Raw genomic sequence first — 16,444 nt, 5'->3', positions numbered from 1 at the left:
GTGTTCTCTCTCCAACACACACCATCTCTGATGTATATGCAGGGTTCTCTCTCTGAGATATTAACTAGACAACTAGAGGAGCAGGGTTCTCTCTCTGAGATATTAAGTAGACAACTAGAGGAACAGGGTTCTCTCTCTGAGATATTAACTAGACAACTAGAGGAGCAGGGTTCTCTCTCTGAGATATTAACTAGACAACTAGAGGAGCAGGGTTCTCTCTCTGAGATATTAACTAGAGGAGCAGGGTTCTCTCTGAGATATTAACTAGAGGAGCAGGGTTCTCTCTCTGAGATATTAACTAGACAACTAGAGGAGCAGGGTTCTCTCTGAGATATTAACTAGACAACTAGAGGAGCAGGGTTCTCTCTCTGAGATATTAACTAGACAACTAGAGGAGCGGGGTTCTCTCTGAGATATTAACTAGACAACTAGAGGAGCGGGGTTCTCTCTGAGATATTAACTAGACAACTAGAGGAGCAGGGTTCTCTCTCTGAGATATTAACTAGACAACTAGAGGAGCAGGGTTCTCTCTCTGAGATATTAACTAGACAACTAGAGGAGCAGGGTTCTCTCTCTGAGATATTAACTAGACAACTAGAGGAGCAGGGTTCTCTCTCTGAGATATTAACTAGACAACTAGAGGAGCAGGGTTCTCTCTGAGATATTAAGTAGACAACTAGAGGAGCAGGGTTCTCTCTCTGAGATATTAACTAGAGGAGCAGGGTTCTCTCTGAGATATTAAGTAGACAACTAGAGGAGCAGGGTTCTCTCTGAGATATTAACTAGACAACTAGAGGAGCAGGGTTCTCTCTCTGAGATATTAACTAGACAACTAGAGGAGCAGGGTTCTCTCTCTGAGATATTAACTAGGACAACTAGAGGAGCAGGGTTCTCTCTCTGAGATATTAACTAGACAACTAGAGGAGCAGGGTTCTCTCTCTGAGATATTAACTAGACAACTAGAGGAGCAGGGTTCTCTCTGAGATATTAACTAGGGGAGCAGGGTTCTCTCTCTGAGATATTAACTAGACAACTAGAGGAACAGGGTTCTCTCTCTGAGATATTAACTAGGACAACTAGAGGAGCAGGGTTCTCTCTGAGATATTAACTAGGACAACTAGAGGAGCAGGGTTCTCTCTCTGAGATATTAACTAGGACAACTAGAGGAGCAGGGTTCTCTCTGAGATATTAACTAGAGGAGCAGGGTTCTCTCTCTGAGATATTAACTAGAGGAGCAGGGTTCTCTCTCTGAGATATTAACTAGACAACTAGAGGAGCAGGGTTCTCTCTCTGAGATATTAACTAGACAACTAGAGGAGCAGGGTTCTCTCTCTGAGCTATTAACTAGACAACTAGAGGAGCAGGGTTCTCTCTGAGATATTAACTAGACAACTAGAGGAGCAGGGTTCTCTCTCTGAGATATTAACTAGACAACTAGAGGAGCAGGGTTCTCTCTGAGATATTAACTAGACAACTAGAGGAGCAGGGTTCTCTCTCTGAGATATTAACTAGGACAACTAGGGGAGCAGGGTTCTCTCTCTGAGATATTAACTAGACAACTAGAGGAGCAGGGTTCTCTCTGAGATATTAACTAGGGGAGCAGGGTTCTCTCTCTGAGATATTAACTAGACAACTAGAGGAGCAGGGTTCTCTCTCTGAGATATTAACTAGACAACTAGAGGAACAGGGTTCTCTCTCTGAGATATTAACTAGACAACTAGAGGAGCAGGGTTCTCTGAGATATTAACTAGAGGAGCAGGGTTCTCTCTGAGATATTAACTAGACAACTAGAGGAGCAGGGTTCTCTCTCTGAGATATTAACTAGACAACTAGAGGAACAGGGTTCTCTCTGAGATATTAACTAGACAACTAGAGGAGCAGGGTTCTCTCTCTGAGATATTAACTAGACAACTAGAGGAGCAGGGTTCTCTCTCTGAGATATTAACTAGACAACTAGAGGAGCAGGGTTCTCTCTCTGAGATATTAACTAGGGGAGCAGGGTTCTCTCTCTGAGATATTAACTAGACAACTAGAGGAGCAGGGTTCTCTCTCTGAGATATTAACTAGACAACTAGAGGAGCAGGGTTCTCTCTCTGAGATATTAACTAGACAACTAGAGGAGCAGGGTTCTCTCTCTGAGATATTAACTAGGGAGCAGGGTTCTCTCTGAGATATTAACTAGACAACTAGAGGAGCAGGGTTCTCTCTCTGAGATATTAAGTAGACAACTAGAGGAGCAGGGTTCTCTCTCTGAGATATTAACTAGACAACTAGAGGAGCAGGGTTCTCTCTGAGATATTAACTAGACAACTAGAGGAGCAGGGTTCTCTCTGAGATATTAACTAGACAACTAGAGGAGCAGGGTTCTCTCTCTGAGATATTAACTAGACAACTAGAGGAACAGGGTTCTCTCTGAGATATTAACTAGACAACTAGAGGAGCAGGGTTCTCTCTGAGATATTAACTAGACAACTAGAGGAGCAGGGTTCTCTCTGAGATATTAACTAGACAACTAGAGGAGCAGGGTTCTCTCTCTGATATATTAACTAGGACAACTAGAGGAGCAGGTTCTCTCTCTGAGATATTAACTAGGGGAGCAGGGTTCTCTCTGATATATTAACTAGACAACTAGAGGAGCAGGGTTCTCTCTCTGATATATTAACTAGGACAACTAGAGGAGCAGGGTTCTCTCTCTGAGATATTAACTAGAGGAGCAGGGTTCTCTCTGAGATATTAACTAGACAACTAGAGGAGCAGGTTCTCTCTCTGAGATATTAAGTAGACAACTAGAGGAGCAGGGTTCTCTCTGAGATATTAACTAGACAACTAGAGGAGCAGGGTTCTCTCTCTGAGATATTAACTAGACAACTAGGGGAGCAGGGTTCTCTCTCTGAGATATTAACTAGACAACTAGAGGAGCAGGGTTCTCTCTCTGAGATATTAACTAGACAACTAGAGGAGCAGGGTTCTCTCTCTGAGATATTAAGTAGACAACTAGAGGAGCAGGGTTCTCTCTGAGATATTAACTAGACAACTAGAGGAGCAGGGTTCTCTCTGAGATATTAACTAGGACAACTAGAGGAGCAGGGTTCTCTCTGAGATATTAACTAGACAACTAGAGGAGCAGGGTTCTCTCTCTGAGATATTAACTAGACAACTAGAGGAGCAGGGTTCTCTCTGAGATATTAACTAGACAACTAGAGGAGCAGGGTTCTCTCTGAGATATTAACTAGACAACTAGGGGAACAGGGTTCTCTCTCTGAGATATTAACTAGACAACTAGAGGAGCAGGGTTCTCTCTCTGAGATATTAAGTAGACAACTAGAGGAGCAGGGTTCTCTCTCTGAGATATTAACTAGACAACTAGAGGAGCAGGGTTCTCTCTCTGAGATATTAACTAGACAACTAGGGGAGCAGGGTTCTCTCTGAGATATTAACTAGACAACTAGAGGAGCAGGGTTCTCTCTGAGATATTAACTAGACAACTAGAGGAGCAGGGTTCTCTCTGAGATATTAACTAGAGGAGCAGGGTTCTCTCTCTGAGATATTAACTAGAGGAGCAGGGTTCTCTCTCTGAGATATTAACTAGACAACTAGAGGAGCAGGGTTCTCTCTGAGATATTAACTAGACAACTAGAGGAGCAGGGTTCTCTCTCTGAGATATTAACTAGACAACTAGAGGAGCAGGGTTCTCTCTCTGAGATATTAACTAGACAACTAGAGGAGCAGGGTTCTCTGAGATATTAACTAGACAACTAGAGGAGCAGGGTTCTCTCTGAGATATTAACTAGACAACTAGAGGAGCAGGGTTCTCTCTGAGATATTAACTAGACAACTAGAGGAGCAGGGTTCTCTCTCTGAGATATTAACTAGACAACTAGAGGAGCAGGGTTCTCTCTCTGAGATATTAACTAGACAACTAGAGGAGCAGGGTTCTCTCTGAGATATTAAGTAGACAACTAGAGGAGCAGGGTTCTCTCTCTGAGATATTAACTAGACAACTAGAGGAGCAGGGTTCTCTCTCTGAGATATTAACTAGACAACTAGAGGAGCAGGGTTCTCTCTCTGAGATATTAACTAGACAACTAGAGGAGCAGGGTTCTCTCTCTGAGATATTAACTAGACAACTAGAGGAGCAGGGTTCTCTCTCTGAGATATTAACTAGAGGAGCAGGGTTCTCTCTCTGAGATATTAACTAGAGGAACAGGGTTCTCTCTCTGAGATATTAACTAGAGGAACAGGGTTCTCTCTCTGAGATATTAACTAGAGGAGCAGGGTTCTCTCTGAAATATTAACTAGAGGAGCAGGGTTCTCTCTCTGAGATATTAACTAGACAACTAGAGGAACAGGGTTCTCTCTCTGAGATATTAAGTAGGACAACTAGAGGAGCAGGGTTCTCTCTCTGAGATATTAACTAGACAACTAGAGGAGCAGGGTTCTCTCTGAGATATTAACTAGACAACTAGAGGAGCAGGGTTCTCTCTGAGATATTAACTAGACAACTAGAGGAGCAGGGTTCTCTCTGAGATATTAACTAGACAACTAGAGGAGCAGGGTTCTCTCTCTGAGATATTAACTAGGACAACTAGGGGAGCAGGGTTCTCTCTGAGATATTAACTAGACAACTAGAGGAGCAGGGTTCTCTCTGAGATATTAACTAGAGGAGCAGGGTTCTCTCTGAGATATTAACTAGGGGAGCAGGGTTCTCTCTCTGAGATATTAACTAGACAACTAGAGGAGCAGGGTTCTCTCTGAGATATTAACTAGACAACTAGAGGAGCAGGGTTCTCTCTCTGAGATATTAACTAGACAACTAGAGGAGCAGGGTTCTCTCTCTGAGATATTAACTAGACAACTAGAGGAACAGGGTTCTCTCTCTGAGATATTAACTAGACAACTAGAGGAGCAGGGTTCTCTCTGAGATATTAACTAGACAACTAGAGGAGCAGGGTTCTCTCTGAGATATTAACTAGACAACTAGAGGAGCAGGGTTCTCTCTCTGAGATATTAACTAGACAACTAGAGGAGCAGGGTTCTCTCTCTGAGATATTAACTAGACAACTAGAGGAGCAGGGTTCTCTCTGAGATATTAACTAGAGGAGCAGGGTTCTCTCTCTGAGATATTAACTAGAGGAGCAGGGTTCTCTCTCTGAGATATTAACTAGACAACTAGAGGAGCAGGGTTCTCTCTGAGATATTAACTAGACAACTAGAGGAGCAGGGTTCTCTCTCTGAGATATTAACTAGACAACTAGAGGAGCAGGGTTCTCTCTCTGAGATATTAACTAGACAACTAGAGGAGCAGGGTTCTCTGAGATATTAACTAGACAACTAGAGGAGCAGGGTTCTCTCTGAGATATTAACTAGACAACTAGAGGAGCAGGGTTCTCTCTGAGATATTAACTAGACAACTAGAGGAGCAGGGTTCTCTCTGAGATATTAACTAGACAACTAGAGGAGCAGGGTTCTCTCTCTGAGATATTAACTAGACAACTAGAGGAGCAGGGTTCTCTCTCTGAGATATTAACTAGACAACTAGAGGAGCAGGGTTCTCTCTGAGATATTAAGTAGACAACTAGAGGAGCAGGGTTCTCTCTCTGAGATATTAACTAGACAACTAGAGGAGCAGGGTTCTCTCTCTGAGATATTAACTAGACAACTAGAGGAGCAGGGTTCTCTCTCTGAGATATTAACTAGAGGAGCAGGGTTCTCTCTCTGAGATATTAACTAGAGGAACAGGGTTCTCTCTCTGAGATATTAACTAGAGGAACAGGGTTCTCTCTCTGAGATATTAACTAGAGGAGCAGGGTTCTCTCTGAGATATTAACTAGAGGAGCAGGGTTCTCTCTCTGAGATATTAACTAGGACAACTAGAGGAGCAGGGTTCTCTCTCTGAGATATTAACTAGACAACTAGAGGAGCAGGGTTCTCTCTCTGAGATATTAACTAGACAACTAGAGGAACAGGGTTCTCTCTCTGAGATATTAAGTAGACAACTAGAGGAGCAGGGTTCTCTCTCTGAGATATTAACTAGAGGAGCAGGGTTCTCTCTCTGAGATATTAACTAGACAACTAGAGGAACAGGGTTCTCTCTCTGAGATATTAAGTAGGACAACTAGAGGAGCAGGGTTCTCTCTCTGAGATATTAACTAGACAACTAGAGGAGCAGGGTTCTCTCTCTGAGATATTAACTAGAGGAGCAGGGTTCTCTCTGAGATATTAACTAGGACAACTAGAGGAGCAGGGTTCTCTCTGAGATATTAACTAGACAACTAGAGGAGCAGGGTTCTCTCTCTGAGATATTAACTAGACAACTAGAGGAGCAGGGTTCTCTCTCTGAGATATTAACTAGACAACTAGAGGAACAGGGTTCTCTCTCTGAGATATTAAGTAGACAACTAGAGGAGCAGGGTTCTCTCTCTGAGATATTAACTAGAGGCAGGGTTCTCTCTCTGAGATATTAACTAGACAACTAGAGGAACAGGGTTCTCTCTCTGAGATATTAAGTAGGACAACTAGAGGAGCAGGGTTCTCTCTCTGAGATATTAACTAGACAACTAGAGGAGCAGGGTTCTCTCTCTGAGATATTAACTAGAGGAGCAGGGTTCTCTCTGAGATATTAACTAGGACAACTAGAGGAGCAGGGTTCTCTCTGAGATATTAACTAGACAACTAGAGGAGCAGGGTTCTCTCTCTGAGATATTAACTAGACAACTAGAGGAGCAGGGTTCTCTCTCTGAGATATTAACTAGACAACTAGAGGAGCAGGGTTCTCTCTGAGATATTAACTAGACAACTAGAGGAGCAGGGTTCTCTCTGAGATATTAACTAGACAACTAGAGGAGCAGGGTTCTCTCTCTGAGATATTAACTAGACAACTAGAGGAGCAGGGTTCTCTCTCTGAGATATTAACTGACAACTAGAGGGAGCAGGGTTCTCTCTCTGAGATATTAACTAGACAACTAGAGGAGCAGGGTTCTCTCTCTGAGATATTAACTAGACAACTAGAGGAGCAGGGTTCTCTCTCTGAGATATTAACTAGACAACTAGAGGAGCAGGGTTCTCTCTGAGATATTAACTAGACAACTAGAGGAGCAGGTTCTCTCTGAGATATTAACTAGACAACTAGAGGAACAGGGTTCTCTCTGAGATATTAACTAGACAACTAGAGGAACAGGGTTCTCTCTCTGAGATATTAAGTAGACAACTAGAGGAACAGGGTTCTCTCTCTGAGATATTAACTAGACAACTAGAGGAGCAGGGTTCTCTCTCTGAGATATTAACTAGACAACTAGAGGAACAGGGTTCTCTCTCTGAGATATTAACTAGATAACTAGAGGAACAGGTTCTCTCTGAGATATTAACTAGACAACTAGAGGAGCAGGGTTCTCTCTCTGAGATATTAACTAGAGGAGCAGGGTTCTCTCTGAGATATTAACTAGAGGAGCAGGGTTCTCTCTGAGATATTAACTAGACAACTAGAGGAACAGGGTTCTCTCTGAGATATTAAGTAGACAACTAGAGGAACAGGGTTCTCTCTCTGAGATATTAAGTAGACAACTAGGGGAGCAGGGTTCTCTCTCTGAGATATTAAGTAGGACAACTAGAGGAGCAGGGTTCTCTCTCTGAGATATTAAGTAGGACAACTAGAGGAGCAGGGTTCTCTCTCTGAGATATTAACTAGAGGAACAGGGTTCTCTCTCTGAGATATTAACTAGAGGAGCAGGGTTCTCTCTGAGATATTAACTAGAGGAGCAGGGTTCTCTCTCTGAGATATTAACTAGAGAACAGGGTTCTCTCTCTGAGATATTAACTAGAGGAACAGGGTTCTCTCTCTGAGATATTAACTAGAGGAGCAGGGTTCTCTCTGAGATATTAACTAGAGGAGCAGGGTTCTCTCTCTGAGATATTAACTAGGACAACTAGAGGAGCAGGGTTCTCTCTCTGAGATATTAACTAGACAACTAGAGGAGCAGGGTTCTCTCTCTGAGATATTAACTAGACAACTAGAGGAACAGGGTTCTCTCTCTGAGATATTAAGTAGACAACTAGAGGAGCAGGGTTCTCTCTCTGAGATATTAACTAGAGGAGCAGGGTTCTCTCTCTGAGATATTAACTAGACAACTAGAGGAACAGGGTTCTCTCTCTGAGATATTAAGTAGGACAACTAGAGGAGCAGGGTTCTCTCTCTGAGATATTAACTAGAGGAGCAGGGTTCTCTCTCTGAGATATTAACTAGAGGAGCAGGGTTCTCTCTGAGATATTAACTAGGACAACTAGAGGAGCAGGGTTCTCTCTGAGATATTAACTAGACAACTAGAGGAGCAGGGTTCTCTCTGAGATATTAACTAGACAACTAGAGGAGCAGGGTTCTCTCTCTGAGATATTAACTAGACAACTAGAGGAGCAGGGTTCTCTCTGAGATATTAACTAGACAACTAGAGGAGCAGGGTTCTCTCTGAGATATTAACTAGACAACTAGAGGAGCAGGGTTCTCTCTCTGAGATATTAACTAGACAACTAGAGGAGCAGGGTTCTCTCTCTGAGATATTAACTAGACAACTAGAGGAGCAGGGTTCTCTCTCTGAGATATTAACTAGACAACTAGAGGAGCAGGGTTCTCTCTCTGAGATATTAACTAGACAACTAGAGGAGCAGGGTTCTCTCTCTGAGATATTAACTAGACAACTAGAGGAGCAGGGTTCTCTCTGAGATATTAACTAGACAACTAGAGGAGCAGGGTTCTCTCTGAGATATTAACTAGACAACTAGAGGAACAGGGTTCTCTCTGAGATATTAACTAGACAACTAGAGGAACAGGTTCTCTCTCTGAGATATTAAGTAGACAACTAGAGGAACAGGGTTCTCTCTCTGAGATATTAACTAGACAACTAGAGGAGCAGGGTTCTCTCTCTGAGATATTAACTAGACAACTAGAGGAACAGGGTTCTCTCTCTGAGATATTAACTAGATAACTAGAGGAACAGGGTTCTCTCTCTCTGAGATAACTAGACAACTAGAGGAGCAGGGTTCTCTCTCTGAGATATTAACTAGAGGAGCAGGGTTCTCTCTGAGATATTAACTAGAGGAGCAGGGTTCTCTCTGAGATATTAACTAGACAACTAGAGGAACAGGGTTCTCTCTGAGATATTAAGTAGACAACTAGAGGAACAGGGTTCTCTCTCTGAGATATTAAGTAGACAACTAGGGGAGCAGGGTTCTCTCTCTGAGATATTAAGTAGGACAACTAGAGGAGCAGGGTTCTCTCTCTGAGATATTAAGTAGGACAACTAGAGGAGCAGGGTTCTCTCTCTGAGATATTAACTAGACAACTAGAGGAGCAGGGTTCTCTCTGAGATATTAACTAGACAACTAGAGGAGCAGGGTTCTCTCTGAGATATTAACTAGACAACTAGAGGAGCAGGGTTCTCTCTCTGAGATATTAACTAGACAACTAGAGGAGCAGGGTTCTCTCTCTGAGATATTAACTAGACAACTAGAGGAGCAGGGTTCTCTCTCTGAGATATTAACTAGACAACTAGAGGCAGGGTTCTCTCTGAGATATTAACTAGACAACTAGAGGAGCAGGGTTCTCTCTGAGATATTAACTAGACAACTAGGCGAGCAGGGTTCTCTCTCTGAGATATTAACTAGACAACTAGAGGAGCAGGGTTCTCTCTGAGATATTAACTAGACAACTAGGGGAGCAGGGTTCTCTCTCTGAGATATTAACTAGACAACTAGAGGAGCAGGGTTCTCTCTCTGAGATATTAACTAGAGGAGCAGGGTTCTCTCTGAGATATTAACTAGACAACTAGAGGAGCAGGGTTCTCTCTGAGATATTAACTAGACAACTAGAGGAGCAGGGTTCTCTCTCTGAGATATTAAGTAGACAACTAGAGGAGCAGGGTTCTCTCTCTGAGATATTAACTAGACAACTAGAGGAACAGGGTTCTCTCTCTGAGATATTAAGTAGGACAACTAGAGGAGCAGGGTTCTCTCTGAGATATTAAGTAGGACAACTAGAGGAGCAGGGTTCTCTCTCTGCGATATTAAGTAGGACAACTAGAGGAGCAGGGTTCTCTCTGAGATATTAACTAGACAACTAGAGGAGCAGGGTTCTCTGAGATATTAACTAGACAACTAGAGGAACAGGGTTCTCTCTCTGAGATATTAACTAGACAACTAGAGGAACAGGGTTCTCTCTGAGATATTAACTAGACAACTAGAGGAACAGGGTTCTCTCTCTGAGATATTAACTAGACAACTAGAGGAACAGGGTTCTCTCTGAGATATTAACTAGACAACTAGAGGAGCAGGGTTCTCTCTGAAATATTAACTAGACAACTAGGGGAGCAGGGTTCTCTCTGAGATATTAACTAGACAACTAGGGGAGCAGGGTTCTCTCTCTGAGATATTAACTAGACAACTAGAGGAGCAGGGTTCTCTGAGATATTAACTAGACAACTAGAGGAACAGGGTTCTCTCTCTGAGATATTAACTAGACAACTAGAGGAGCAGGGTTCTCTCTGAGATATTAACTAGACAACTAGAGGAGCAGGGTTCTCTCTCTGAGATATTAACTAGACAACTAGGGGAGCAGGGTTCTCTCTCTGAGATATTAACTAGACAACTAGAGGAGCAGGGTTCTCTCTGAGATATTAACTAGACAACTAGAGGAACAGGGTTCTCTCTGAGATATTAAGTAGACAACTAGAGGAACATGGTTCTCTCTGAGATATTAACTAGACAACTAGAGGAGCAGGGTTCTCTCTCTGAGATATTAACTAGAGGAGCAGGGTTCTCTCTCTGAGATATTAACTAGACAACTAGAGGAGCAGGGTTCTCTCTCTGAGATATTAACTAGACAACTAGAGGAGCAGGGTTCTCTCTGAGATATTAACTAGACAACTAGACGAGCAGGGTTCTCTCTCTGAGATATTAACTAGACAACTAGAGGAGCAGGGTTCTCTCTGAGATATTAACTAGACAACTAGGGGAGCAGGGTTCTCTCTCTGAGATATTAACTAGACAACTAGAGGAGCAGGGTTCTCTCTCTGAGATATTAACTAGAGGAGCAGGGTTCTCTCTGAGATATTAACTAGACAACTAGAGGAGCAGGGTTCTCTCTGAGATATTAACTAGACAACTAGAGGAGCAGGGTTCTCTCTCTGAGATATTAAGTAGACAACTAGAGGAGCAGGGTTCTCTCTCTGAGATATTAACTAGACAACTAGAGGAACAGGGTTCTCTCTCTGAGATATTAAGTAGGACAACTAGAGGAGCAGGGTTCTCTCTCTGAGATATTAAGTAGGACAACTAGAGGAGCAGGGTTCTCTCTCTGAGATATTAAGTAGGACAACTAGAGGAGCAGGGTTCTCTCTGAGATATTAACTAGACAACTAGAGGAGCAGGGTTCTCTGAGATATTAACTAGACAACTAGAGGAACAGGGTTCTCTCTCTGAGATATTAACTAGACAACTAGAGGAACAGGGTTCTCTCTGAGATATTAACTAGACAACTAGAGGAACAGGGTTCTCTCTCTGAGATATTAACTAGACAACTAGAGGAACAGGGTTCTCTCTGAGATATTAACTAGACAACTAGAGGAGCAGGGTTCTCTCTGAGATATTAACTAGACAACTAGGGGAGCAGGGTTCTCTCTGAGATATTAACTAGACAACTAGGGGAGCAGGGTTCTCTCTCTGAGATATTAACTAGACAACTAGAGGAGCAGGGTTCTCTGAGATATTAACTAGACAACTAGAGGAACAGGGTTCTCTCTCTGAGATATTAACTAGACAACTAGAGGAGCAGGGTTCTCTCTCTGAGATATTAACTAGACAACTAGAGGAGCAGGGTTCTCTCTCTGAGATATTAACTAGACAACTAGGGGAGCAGGGTTCTCTCTCTGAGATATTAACTAGACAACTAGAGGAGCAGGGTTCTCTCTGAGATATTAACTAGACAACTAGAGGAACAGGGTTCTCTCTGAGATATTAAGTAGACAACTAGAGGAACATGGTTCTCTCTGAGATATTAACTAGACAACTAGAGGAGCAGGGTTCTCTCTCTGAGATATTAACTAGAGGAGCAGGGTTCTCTCTCTGAGATATTAACTAGACAACTAGAGGAGCAGGGTTCTCTCTCTGAGATATTAACTAGACAACTAGAGGAGCAGGGTTCTCTCTGAGATATTAACTAGACAACTAGAGGAGCAGGGTTCTCTCTCTGAGATATTAACTAGACAACTAGAGGAGCAGGGTTCTCTCTCTGAGATATTAACTAGACAACTAGAGGAACAGGGTTCTCTCTGAGATATTAACTAGACAACTAGAGGAGCAGGGTTCTCTCTGAGATATTAACTAGACAACTAGAGGAACAGGGTTCTCTCTGAGATATTAACTAGACAACTAGAGGAGCAGGGTTCTCTCTGAGATATTAACTAGACAACTAGAGGAGCAGGGTTCTCTCTCTGAGATATTAACTAGACAACTAGAGGAGCAGGGTTCTCTCTGAGATATTAACTAGAGGAGCAGGGTTCTCTCTCTGAGATATTAACTAGACAACTAGAGGAGCAGGGTTCTCTCTCTGAGATATTAACTAGGGGAGCAGGGTTCTCTCTGAGATATTAACTAGACAACTAGAGGAGCAGGGTTCTCTCTCTGAGATATTAACTAGACAACTAGGGGAGCAGGGTTCTCTCTCTGAGATATTAACTAGACAACTAGGGAGCAGGGTTCTCTCTCTGAGATATTAACTAGACAACTAGAGGAGCAGGGTTCTCTCTCAGATATTAACTAGACAACTAGGGGAGCAGGGTTCTCTCTCTGAGATATTAACTAGACAACTAGAGGAGCAGGGTTCTCTCTCTGAGATATTAAGTAGGACAACTAGAGGAGCAGGGTTCTCTCTCTGAGATATTAACTAGACAACTAGAGGAGCAGGGTTCTCTCTCTGAGATATTAACTAGAGGAGCAGGGTTCTCTCTGAGATATTAACTAGAGGAGCAGGGTTCTCTCTGAGATATTAACTAGACAACTAGAGGAGCAGGGTTCTCTCTCTGAGATATTAACTAGACAACTAGAGGAGCAGGGTTCTCTCTCTGAGATATTAACTAGACAACTAGAGGAGCAGGGTTCTCTCTCTGAGATATTAACTAGACAACTAGAGGAACAGGGTTCTCTCTCTGAGATATTAACTAGACAACTAGAGGAGCAGGGTTCTCTCTGAGATATTAACTAGAGGAGCAGGGTTCTCTCTGAGATATTAACTAGACAACTAGAGGAACAGGGTTCTCTCTCTGAGATATTAACTAGAGGAGCAGGGTTCTCTCTGAGATATTAACTAGACAACTAGAGGAGCAGGGTTCTCTCTGAGATATTAACTAGACAACTAGAGGAGCAGGGTTCTCTCTCTGAGATATTAAGTAGACAACTAGAGGAGCAGGGTTCTCTCTCTGAGATATTAACTAGACAACTAGAGGAGCAGGGTTCTCTCTCTGAGATATTAACTAGGGGAGCAGGGTTCTCTCTCTGAGATATTAACTAGACAACTAGGGGAGCAGGGTTCTCTCTCTGAGATATTAACTAGACAACTAGAGGAGCAGGGTTCTCTCTCTGAGATATTAACTAGAGGAGCAGGGTTCTCTCTGAGATATTAACTAGACAACTAGGGGAGCAGGGTTCTCTCTGAGATATTAACTAGAGGAGCAGGGTTCTCTCTGAGATATTAACTAGAGGAGCAGGGTTCTCTCTCTGAGATAATATTAACTAGAGGAGCAGGGTTCTCTCTCTGAGATATTAACTAGAGGAGCAGGGTTCTCTCTGAGATATTAACTAGAGGAGCAGGGTTCTCTCTGAGATATTAACTAGACAACTAGAGGAGCAGGGTTCTCTCTCTGAGATATTAACTAGAGGAGCAGGGTTCTCTCTGAGATATTAACTAGACAACTAGAGGAGCAGGGTTCTCTCTCTGAGATATTAACTAGACAACTAGAGGAGCAGGGTTCTCTCTGAGATATTAACTAGAGGAGCAGGGTTCTCTCTGAGATATTAACTAGAGGAGCAGGGTTCTCTCTGAGATATTAACTAGACAACTAGGGGAGCAGGGTTCTCTCTCTGAGATATTAACTAGACAACTAGGGGAGCAGGGTTCTCTCTCTGAGATATTAACTAGACAACTAGAGGAGCAGGGTTCTCTCTCTGAGATATTAACTAGACAACTAGAGGAACAGGGTTCTCTCTCTGAGATATTAACTAGACAACTAGAGGAACAGGGTTCTCTCTCTGAGATATTAACTAGACAACTAGGGGAGCAGGGTTCTCTCTCTGAGATATTAAGTAGACAACTAGGGGAGCAGGGTTCTCTCTCTGAGATATTAAGTAGACAACTAGGGGAGCAGGGTTCTCTCTGAGATATTAACTAGACAACTAGGGGAGCAGGGTTCTCTCTCTGAGATATTAACTAGAGGAACAGGGTTCTCTCTGAGATATTAACTAGACAACTAGAGGAGCAGGGTTCTCTCTCTGAGATATTAACTAGACAACTAGAGGAACAGGGTTCTCTCTCTGAGATATTAACTAGAGGAGCAGGGTTCTCTCTCTGAGATATTAACTAGACAACTAGAGGAGCAGGGTTCTCTCTGAGATATTAACTAGACAACTAGAGGAACAGGGTTCTCTCTCTGAGATATTAACTAGAGGAGCAGGGTTCTCTCTCTGAGATATTAACTAGAGGAGCAGGGTTCTCTCTCTGAGATATTAACTAGACAACTAGAGGAGCAGGGTTCTCTCTGAGATATTAACTAGACAACTAGAGGAGCAGGGTTCTCTCTCTGAGATATTAACTAGACAACTAGAGGAGCAGGGTTCTCTCTGAGATATTAACTAGACAACTAGAGGAGCAGGGTTCTCTGAGATATTAACTAGACAACTAGAGGAGCAGGGTTCTCTCTGAGATATTAACTAGACAACTAGAGGAGCAGGGTTCTCTCTCTGAGATATTAACTAGACAACTAGAGGAGCAGGGTTCTCTCTCTGAGATATTAACTAGACAACTAGAGGAGCAGGGTTCTCTCTCTGAGATATTAACTAGACAACTAGAGGAGCAGGGTTCTCTCTGAGATATTAACTAGACAACTAGAGGAGCAGGGTTCTCTCTCTGAGATATTAACTAGACAACTAGAGGAGCAGGGTTCTCTCTCTGAGATATTAACTAGACAACTAGAGGAGCAGGGTTCTCTCTCTGAGATATTAACTAGACAACTAGAGGAACAGGGATCTCTCTCTGAGATATTAACTAGACAACTAGAGGAGCAGGGTTCTCTCTCTGAGATATTAACTAGACAACTAGAGGAGCAGGGTTCTCTCTGAGATATTAACTAGAGGAGCAGGGTTCTCTCTGAGATATTAACTAGAGGAGCAGGGTTCTCTCTGAGATATTAACTAGAGGAGCAGGGTTCTCTCTGAGATATTAACTAGACAACTAGAGGGAGCAGGGTTCTCTCTGAGATATTAACTAGAGGAGCAGGGTTCTCTCTGAGATATTAACTAGACAACTAGAGGAGCAGGGTTCTCTCTCTGAGATATTAACTAGACAACTAGAGGAGCAGGGTTCTCTCTCTGAGATATTAACTAGACAACTAGAGGAGCAGGGTTCTCTCTGAGATATTAACTAGACAACTAGAGGAGCAGGGTTCTCTCTGAGATATTAACTAGACAACTAGAGGAGCAGGGTTCTCTCTGAGATATTAACTAGAGGAGCAGGGTTCTCTCTCTGAGATATTAACTAGAGGAGCAGGGTTCTCTCTGAGATATTAACTAGACAACTAGAGGAGCAGGGTTCTCTCTCTGAGATATTAACTAGACAACTAGAGGAGCAGGGTTCTCTCTGAGATATTAACTAGACAACTAGAGGAGCAGGGTTCTCTCTCTGAGATATTAACTAGACAACTAGAGGAGCAGGGTTCTCTCTCTGAGATATTAACTAGACAACTAGAGGAGCAGGGTTCTCTCTCTGAGATATTAACTAGACAACTAGAGGAGCAGGGTTCTCTCTCTGAGATATTAACTAGACAACTAGAGGAGCAGGGTTCTCTCTCTGAGATATTAACTAGACAACTAGAGGAGCAGGGTTCTCTCTCTGAGATATTAACTAGAGGAGCAGGGTTCTCTCTGAGATATTAACTAGACAACTAGAGGAACAGGGTTCTCTCTCTGAGATATTAACTAGACAACTAGGGGAGCAGGGTTCTCTCTCTGAGATATTAACTAGAGGAACAGGGTTCTCTCTGAGATATTAACTAGACAACTAGAGGAACAGGGTTCTCTCTCTGAGATATTAACTAGACAACTAGAGGAGCAGGGTTCTCTCTGAGATATTAACTAGAGGAGCAGGGTTCTCTCTGAGATATTAACTAGACAACTAGAGGAGCAGGGTTCT

General features: G+C 42.8%; 1 protein-coding gene across 1 annotated transcript in view; it reads right to left on the bottom strand.

Annotated features, from left to right (window-relative positions):
* Positions 1-16,444, bottom strand: part of LOC135571073 (FERM, ARHGEF and pleckstrin domain-containing protein 1-like) — a 92,601-nt gene that overhangs the window by 52,319 nt on the left and 23,838 nt on the right. The gene's annotated exons all lie outside the window — the stretch shown is intronic.

This window comes from Oncorhynchus nerka, unplaced genomic scaffold (assembly GCF_034236695.1).
Source record: "Oncorhynchus nerka isolate Pitt River unplaced genomic scaffold, Oner_Uvic_2.0 unplaced_scaffold_810, whole genome shotgun sequence".
NCBI lineage: Eukaryota > Metazoa > Chordata > Actinopteri > Salmoniformes > Salmonidae > Oncorhynchus > Oncorhynchus nerka.
This window is presented reverse-complemented; position numbering and strand designations above follow the sequence as displayed.